General features: G+C 42.8%; 1 protein-coding gene across 2 annotated transcripts in view; it reads right to left on the reverse strand.

Annotated features, from left to right (window-relative positions):
* RALGAPB (Ral GTPase activating protein non-catalytic subunit beta) overlaps positions 1-8,060 on the reverse strand; it is a 76,630-nt gene extending 68,570 nt beyond the window's left edge. For both annotated transcript variants that reach the window (XM_011219609.3, XM_002915147.4), the window contains exon 1: positions 7,777-8,060. The gene's annotated coding sequence lies outside the window, so the exon portion shown is untranslated. The remainder of the gene's footprint in view (positions 1-7,776) is intronic.
* Positions 8,061-8,544: the final 484 nt, after the last annotated feature.

Raw genomic sequence — 8,544 nt, forward strand, 5'->3', positions numbered from 1 at the left:
ACAGCTGCTATCCCTCCCAATTCTTTTTTTTTCTTAAAGATTTTATTTATTTATGTGACAGAGAGACAGCCAGCGAGAGAGGGAACACAGCAGGGGGAGTGGGAGAGGAAGAAGCAGGCTCTCAGCGGAGGAGCCCGATGTGGGACTCGATCCCTGAACGCTGGGATCACGCCCTGAGCCGAAGGCAGACGCTTAACAACTGCGCTACCCAGGCGCCCCTATCCCTCCCAATTCTGAAAAAAGGCAGGAATATTATGCTTTAAAAACAACAACGGGGCGCCTGTATTGGTTTTCAATACAAAAGAACTGCCTCCTAGAGGGCATTCTGGAACTATTAAGTGTACTTCTGGTTAACACAATGATTGGGGTGTGCTATTGGTATTTATGGGCAGAGGCAGGAAATCTAGACATCCTGCAATGCAGGAGACAGTCCTGCACAATGAACAATTATGCTACTTTTCACATGACTATCAAATGTCTGCCAGAAAATCATTCTGTCCTTAACTGTCTAAGCCTAGAAATGTAACTCCATTTTATATAAAAATACAAAATATTTTATGCTATCTTAATATACACTGAATTTACCAGTAATGCAATTAATCGTGTAAACTGTGAAAAGACTGGACCTTTTATGTTTATAACCTCACCATACCAAGAATTGTTTAAAAAAAAAAAAAAAGAACTGTTGACCATTTCAGAAAAATCACATCACCAAAGGCTATGCCACGGGTGGTATCTGAGCTGCTGATACCACACACTGCTATCAGACACACAATCACTAGAACTACATACATACTTCTGCAGCCCTTATTTCAAAATGTCAAATATACAAGAAAAGACAGTCTCTTTAATAAGTGGTGCTGGGAGAACTGGATATTCACATGTAAAAAAAAATGGAACCACCCTTATCTTATACCATCCACAAAAATTAACTCAAACTGGATTAAAGACTTAATTTTAAGACACGAAACTCCTAGAAGAAAACACAGGAAAAAGGCTCCTTGATATGGGTCTTGATAACGGATTTTTTGGAAATCATACCTAAAGCACAAGCAACAAAATGAAAAATAAGTGGAACCACAACAAACTGAGAAGTTTCTGCAGAGCAAAAGAAACCATCAACAAAGCGAAAAGACAACCTATGGGGAAAATATGAGAATGGGAAAAAATACTTGCAAACCATGTACCTGATGAGGGGTTAATATCCAAAACACACAAAGAACTCATACAACTCAATAGCAAAAAAAACCCCAAATAATCCAATTAAAAATGGGCAAAGGATCTGAATAGACATTTTTCCAAAGAACATACATGAATGGACAACGGGTAGATGAAAAGGTGCTCAACATCATTAGTCATTAGGGAAATGCAAATTGAAACCAAAATGAGATACTACCCCATGCCTGTTAAAACGGCTATTGTCAAAAAGACATAATAAATGCTGGCATGGATGTGGAGAAAAGGGGACCCTCAATACACAGTTGGTGGGATTGTAAACTGGTACAGCCACTACAGAAAAATGTATGAAGTTTCCTCAAAAAATTAAAAAAGAACTAACATATGATCCAGCAATTCCACTTGTGGGAATATATATCTGCACCCCCATGTTCAAAGCAACGTCAATACATGGAAACCACCCAAGTGTCCATTGATGGATGAATGGATAAAGAAGCTGTGTGGGGGGGTGTATAATGGAATATTATTTAGCCATAAAGAAACAAGAAAATTCTACCATTTGCAACAACATGGATGGACAATGAAGGCATTATGCTAGGTGAAGCTAGACAGAGAAAGACAAATACTGTATGATCTCACTTATATGTGGCATCTTAAAAACAAACGAACAAAAAAAAAAAAAAACCCCAACAAAATCATAGAAAAAGAGATCAGATTTGTGGTTACCAGTGATGGGGGTTTTGGGGAGGGGAAATTGGAGGAAGGTAGTCAAAAGGTACAAACTTCCAGTTACAAGATAAATAAGCACTAGGGATATAACGTACAACGTAATGACTATAGTTACCACCGCTGTATGACATACAGGAAAGCTGTTAAGAGAGCAGATCCTAAGAGTTCTCATCACAAGGAAAATATTTTTTTTCTTTTTATCTATAGGAGATGATGGATATTAACTAAACCTATTATGGTAAGCTATAGGCAAGACATTGTGGAAGTTCAGAGGACAAAAGATTACTTTTGATTGAAAGAAGGGCTGAGCTGGAAAACAAGAGGTTAAGATCAGGGAAGAATGAATGAGGTATTGAAGGAAGGTTACAATTTTAACAGAGATAAGAAAATTAAGTGAATAAGAGTGAGAATAAAAAGAGGCGGGCAGAAAAGAAAAATATATGAGGAAGGGTGCTTGCTTCAAGTAGCAAAAAAAACAGCACCAGAAACTAAAAACCTAGAGTGGCAGAAAAGAAAGCCGTTAAGTAGAAGGGATAAGATTTCAAAGATAAACAGTGACCAATTTTGAAAGAGTATGAATGCTAGGACTGGAGATTTATAACTTAAAAACTGGGGCAGAGAATGAGAGAATATTAACTTTATCATAGAAATGATACAACAGAAACTAGAATTTGGTGTAAGTGTCCAAGACAGGCTGAAGAGACAACAGAAAAGTAAACTCCAGTGCAGCTAATATACTGAGAGGGAGGGAGGGAAGGATGGGGACGAGGCAGGGAGGACCGGGCACTGCAGTGAGAAATGAAGACAGAACTGAAGTTAGATAATTAAGGGCTCTGACTGCTAAGTTAAGGATCCTGTATCTCCTCCCCAGACAGGCTCGGTCAGCTATCACCCTGAGCTACTAGCAGAGAAGTCTCCAGAAGTAAATATGACAGGAGGAAGGAGAAGATGATGACAATGCTCCCCTGCAGATCACTTAATTTCTTCCCAACTCTACATGTGTCCATTTTCTAGGTAATCTCCCTGGAGGTTTCTACTATCAGGTGACTGTGTGCTGGTAACAGCTTATGGCTTGTAGGCACTACTGCAAAGTAACATGAAGGTTTGGTCTAATTGACAGATTACCACAATGACTGATAGTGGTAGTGGTAGATGCACTGAGACCACAGCCTGACATTAATTATATCAATGGACTCAACCAATATTTATTGCATGCCTTCTGTACACCATGCACAGGGAATAATAACAGTGAATAAATAAGATCCCTGTTCCCAAGAAGCTCCAAATCTAATTGCAAAGAACAATTTTTAAAAACTTCATAAAGTAAATCCAGACATCAGTTATTTCATGAAACAAACATTTATTAAACACGAGCTACGTGTCAGGTATTGTCCTAGGTATAGGTAGGCAGATATAAACGGGACACGATGCCTGCCCAAGGGAAGGTTTCATAGTAAGGAAGACAAGAGAAATCTATGACAACACCAGAGTACCGCAGTATTCAACATGATTAACTGACATGATGAGTTTTGAAGTCAGCATCAAACAAGAGAAAAACTACTAGAAATCTTGCTTTGCACCTCTGTAAATGTACCTCTGTAAAACTGATCATTTTGAAAGAGCTTTCACGTGTTATTTCATTTTATTCCAATAACAAACCTAGAAAGTTCAGTAAGACAGATGCACTAGACACCAGGTGAAGAAACAAAAAAGGCTTTAACTTGCTCAGAGTCACACCAAGTGACAGTAGAGCTGGGACAAGAAACCACCTTTTGCTCCAAAGTCCAATGTTTTTCCCTTTTGTTCTGACTCCATACCTCACCATTATGACCTTAGACAAGTCACTTGGCATTTCTTTGTCATAGTTTCCTCATCTGCAAAACAGGGAGAACACCTGCAGTACCTACCTAAAGTAACTCGGGGGGGAAGGATCAAATAAAGTGACATAAGTCAACATACTTTAAGATGTACAAAGGCAAGGTACACATTATCAGGCATGCCTTGTTTCTCTTAGGAAAAATAGGGTACAGAGTGCCAAAGCACTGAGTAAATAAATGAACCATGCTGGATTTTAAAGCACACATTGCTCTCAAGGTCACCCATATAACTTTATGATGAATAAAGACAAAAGGATTATAGCTTACATTTCTGTTGTAATCCCACTGACCCTACAAGGCAATTATCAATCAAATTTCGTCAGAAAAGAATGTATTCACCTATACCCCAGATTCTGTTGGGGATCCTACCAAACACCTGAATCACAAGAAAGAAAGACAGGTTGTGCCTGTATTCCTCCCCAAAAGGGTAAACAAGTAGTTTTTGCTAGTCTGTTTCAAAAAAAAAAAAAAAAAGCATGAATACTATGAATACCCTGCCCACCCCTCATCAGCACCACCACACTTCTCATCTTTTATGCCTCAGACCTGCTCTGTCCAGTACAGGAGCCATATCCACACGTAACTACTTACATTTAAATTAGAAATTCAGTTCCTCATTTACACTAGTCACATTTCCGGTGCTCAGTACTCACATGTGGCTAGGGGCTACCATACTGGACAGTGCAGATATAGAACAGCTCCATCACTGCAGAAAATTCTACCCAGCAGAGCTGCCTTAGATACTATACTTCTATTTTTATTACAACTCTAATGAAACGATAGACTCCTTGAGGACAGAGGCTGTGTCTTATTTGTCTTGGTATCCTCAGTATATAAAGTACATGTCACACACCAAGCATTCACTATATATCTAATTGAGTTCTCAAACACAGCAGACTACTCTGTCATTTTCCCCACCCCAAAACACACATACAGGCACACACACAACAATAACAAACAAGACATCCTCTCACTTGGGGCATGGAGGTGGAAGGAAATACTGCGCGCAGAGGAAGGAACCTGCTTTCTAGCCCTTGATGTGCTAGAACCTAACGATGTCGTCTTGGGCAAATTACTTACTTTCTTCACTTCTAAAAACTTAGAATTAAACTCCATGTACTTTAATTCTAAAACTTTAATCGTCTTGTACCAAAAGAAATCATGTATTCTATCTAAAAGGTCTTTATGCATGTCAGAAAACACATTGGCTAACATTGATGAGTATCTCAAATTAAACAGAATCCATTTCTAAGTCTCAGGCTATCTTGATTGAAGCCACTTTTGGTCTTTAATGAACATGTGAAATATTTCACCTTTACTTTGGATATCAACTACAGAGTAAAACCTCAGGCTTAAAGATTGAGTTTCTTCCAGGCGCTGAGGCCAGAACTGGATAGTCTGTCCATATCTGATCAGAGAGAAACGAGAGCAAGTTTCTTGAGTTTCTGAATTTAACAAGAATTGTCCCATCAGGGGCGCCTGGGTGGCACAGCGGTTAAGCGTCTGCCTTCGGCTCAGGGCGTGATCCCGGCGTTATGGGATCGAGCCCCACATCAGGCTCCTCCGCTTTGAGCCTGCTTCTTCCTCTCCCACTCCCTGCTTGTGTTCCCTCTCTCGCTGGCTGTCTCTATCTCTGTCAAATAAATAAATAAAATCTTAAAAAAAAAAATAAAAGATTTGTCCCATCAGTTTCTCTATTAGCCTTAGCCTAAAAATGGACAAAACAGTCCAAAACAGAACCAAGAAAATCTTTCTGTAACAATCCTTATTCTGTAAAGAATGTCTTTATATAAAATGTATATTTTTTTATTTAGTCCACACACTTCACCATATTTAACTGCTATAAAAAAAACTTTATTGTACAAAAACCTCTTCATAATGACCTTCACACACATATTCACTCATTCCCTTTTATAAACTTTACATGATTTGAAGACCAGCCAAGAACAAATATAATCTGAATTACTGGCCTGCCTTTCCTTAAAATCTGTAAATATGTTGGGCAATAGCTGTTCAGGCATTCTACAATAAATATATACTAAGTTTGTCAAATCCTCTTTTCATTAAGTACTACTTACGTCATCTCTCCTAGTGAACAGGATAAACTGCTAAAATACCCAATCCCATCTACTAGCATTTACCAAGTACCAACAAGGCAATAACAACGTTTAGTAAATGACAACTAAACACTATTTTGGACAATGAGGTGGGGAACATATGCAAAGGCCTACGAACAATTAAAGGTCTCCACTGCAGAAATGATATCTGATTATGATAAAATCAGATTTTAAACAAATCAACCAATGTTGATTACACATCATCCTACGTAGTGCCTTGCCTGTGTAAGAACTCAATGTGTTTCTCCAGCTGGTGGATGGATAAATTAATGAACCTAACTAGAGTGTTTCTAACCAAAAAGAACAAAACTCTATAGGTTAAGAACTATCAAACACCGTTTGCAAAAATGGAAATAGAAAAGAATCTGTTTGCAGCATGAAGTCTATGACATAGAAGAGATTCAAACATGCCAATCAGTAAAACCTGTGTAAGTCTATATCAAAACACTGGGAGAAATAGAGATCAAAAAATATAGTTCAAGTTGCTCATAATCCAGTAGAAGAGAAAGAAATGCAGCACAGAAAAAGAACTGGTAAATTCCATTACGATGATGCTTAAGAGCATATAAGAACAACCCAAGATGCCTAAGTGTCACAGACACAGGCTTCCCAAAGGGCACGTTGGGAGTTAGGCGGCCAGAGACTGGAAGGAAAAGCTCTGTGCACATGTATAAGAGAGAGCAGACATGTGTTCGTTTGGGTGGAGTGGGGACAAAGCATGGAGGATAGCCTAGGTAGAAGAACAGCAAATGTAAAGATGACCCAGAAGTTAAAGACACTAGATCCATGAGTACTGTATACCAAGGAAAACTGCAAACTAACAGTTTACGGGAGACGTACATACTGTAAAGGTATAGCAACTCAGAAATCCTGTAGAGAAAGTTACTTTCCATCCCCAAGTGGCTTTCACAAAGTGGAGTAGTCACTGGACCTAAAGATACGATCTTTGCAAGTGGAACTTGCATTTTTAACAAACTCCCAGACGATTCTCCTACCCACTTAAACCGGAGATGCACTGAAACATCTTCTGAGATACAGGGCTGCCCACCCTAGCAGTTCCCAAAGTTTGTTACACACTGGAATCACATGGGGCTTTTTAAAAAATACTGACGTCTGGCTCCCCCCATTTCCTCCAAACATTCTGATTTAATCCGTCTGGGTGTGCTGCCTCAGCTTCGGGAATCTTTAAAAGCGGCCCCAGGTGACTTTAACATACAGGAAAGCTGGAGAGCCACTGACCTAATTGTTAAGAACTTCAATCTGGAGTCAGGCTCCCTGGGTCCAAATTACCAGCTATGTGACCTTGGGAAAGTAAGTCACCAAACCATTCAAAGCCTCAGTTGCATCGTCAGTAAAATGGGGATAACCATCCTACCTTACAGGCATGTTGTGAAGTTAGATGTGGTGAACGTAATGGCCTGGCACAATGCCTGGCGTATAGTGAGCGCCTAACAAGGGTTAGCTGTTTATTCTCGTTATTAACTCTTCCTCACCCGACTGTCACTGTGCAATGGGCAGCATCGTCCCCACAGGGCAGCAGCAACTCAAGCTGGACCAAATTCCTCGCCGGAGTTGTCTAGCTCCGCTCCAGACCCGCCCCCTCCCCCAGGTTGCCAGGAGAGCGCATCGCCCGGCCCGGGTAGCTCCCAAGGGCTAGACCGGGTCGGAACAGACCCGATAGAAGCCGCCGACTCCCCCACCCCGAGTAGGGGCCAGGCTCCGCCGGACCCCGCGAGTCCCCCTAGAAAGGCAGAGCCGTGCTTCCGAAGGCAGGGCCCTTGAGGCACCCGGGCCCGAGAGACAGTGGCCGTTTCGGGACCGCCTGGAGGGGAGGAAAGGGGAGGGTCCGGCAGCGACGGGGAGGGCCGTCCGGTTACCTGAGGCGACGGGCGGGGCCCGCATCGCTGGGGCGGGCGCCGCCGCCGCCGCCGCCGGCCGCGCTCGGCCTTCCGCCTCACGCCACCCGCGCCATAGTGCCGGCGCTTTTGCTGCCCAGGCCGGCTGTCCTCGGGCGGTCGATCAGTCCACCCGTCAGCGACTCTCCGCGGGCACCCGGGGACGACGAAGGCCGGTCGGGCCGGCCGGCTGGGCTCTGCTCTGGCAACTTCCGACTGCCAGGGGCGGCAGCGTCAAATAACTCCCTGACCCGAGTGGACCACCGCGCGTGCGCGGCGTGCCTGATCAGAGGCTTCTGCGGGTCCGAAGCCGCGGCGTCAAATAATTCCCAAGACACGGCGCCGGAAGCTGCGCCTGCGCAGCTATCCCAGATCGCTGCGCGGGGCACTTTTTCTCCTTCCTTTCCGGATCAAGTGGAGTGGGAGGAGTGAAGTGACGGCTGCGGCTGCCTCATCTCAATACCGCCGAGGGGGTGCTCCACCTGCGTACCTGTGAATCAGTCCAGACTTCGCATGTTTTCGGTGCGGACTGAGTAAGGGGCTTCTCTGCAAGATTCTGGCTCCCACCCAGGTTCTAGGAGTTTCTCTCATCCCACCGTTACAGCACCCTTTCTTTGAAATGTTGCCCTTTCCCCGCTGCTCCCTTATTACCTGGACATAGCATTAACTATAAGAAATACTCAATTCCAGGCCAGGGGCGGACTACAAAGATGAATCAGACATCAGAGCCTCTGGTTAAGGAGCTGAGTC

Source organism: Ailuropoda melanoleuca, chromosome 13 (assembly GCF_002007445.2).
Source record: "Ailuropoda melanoleuca isolate Jingjing chromosome 13, ASM200744v2, whole genome shotgun sequence".
Lineage (NCBI taxonomy): Eukaryota > Metazoa > Chordata > Mammalia > Carnivora > Ursidae > Ailuropoda > Ailuropoda melanoleuca.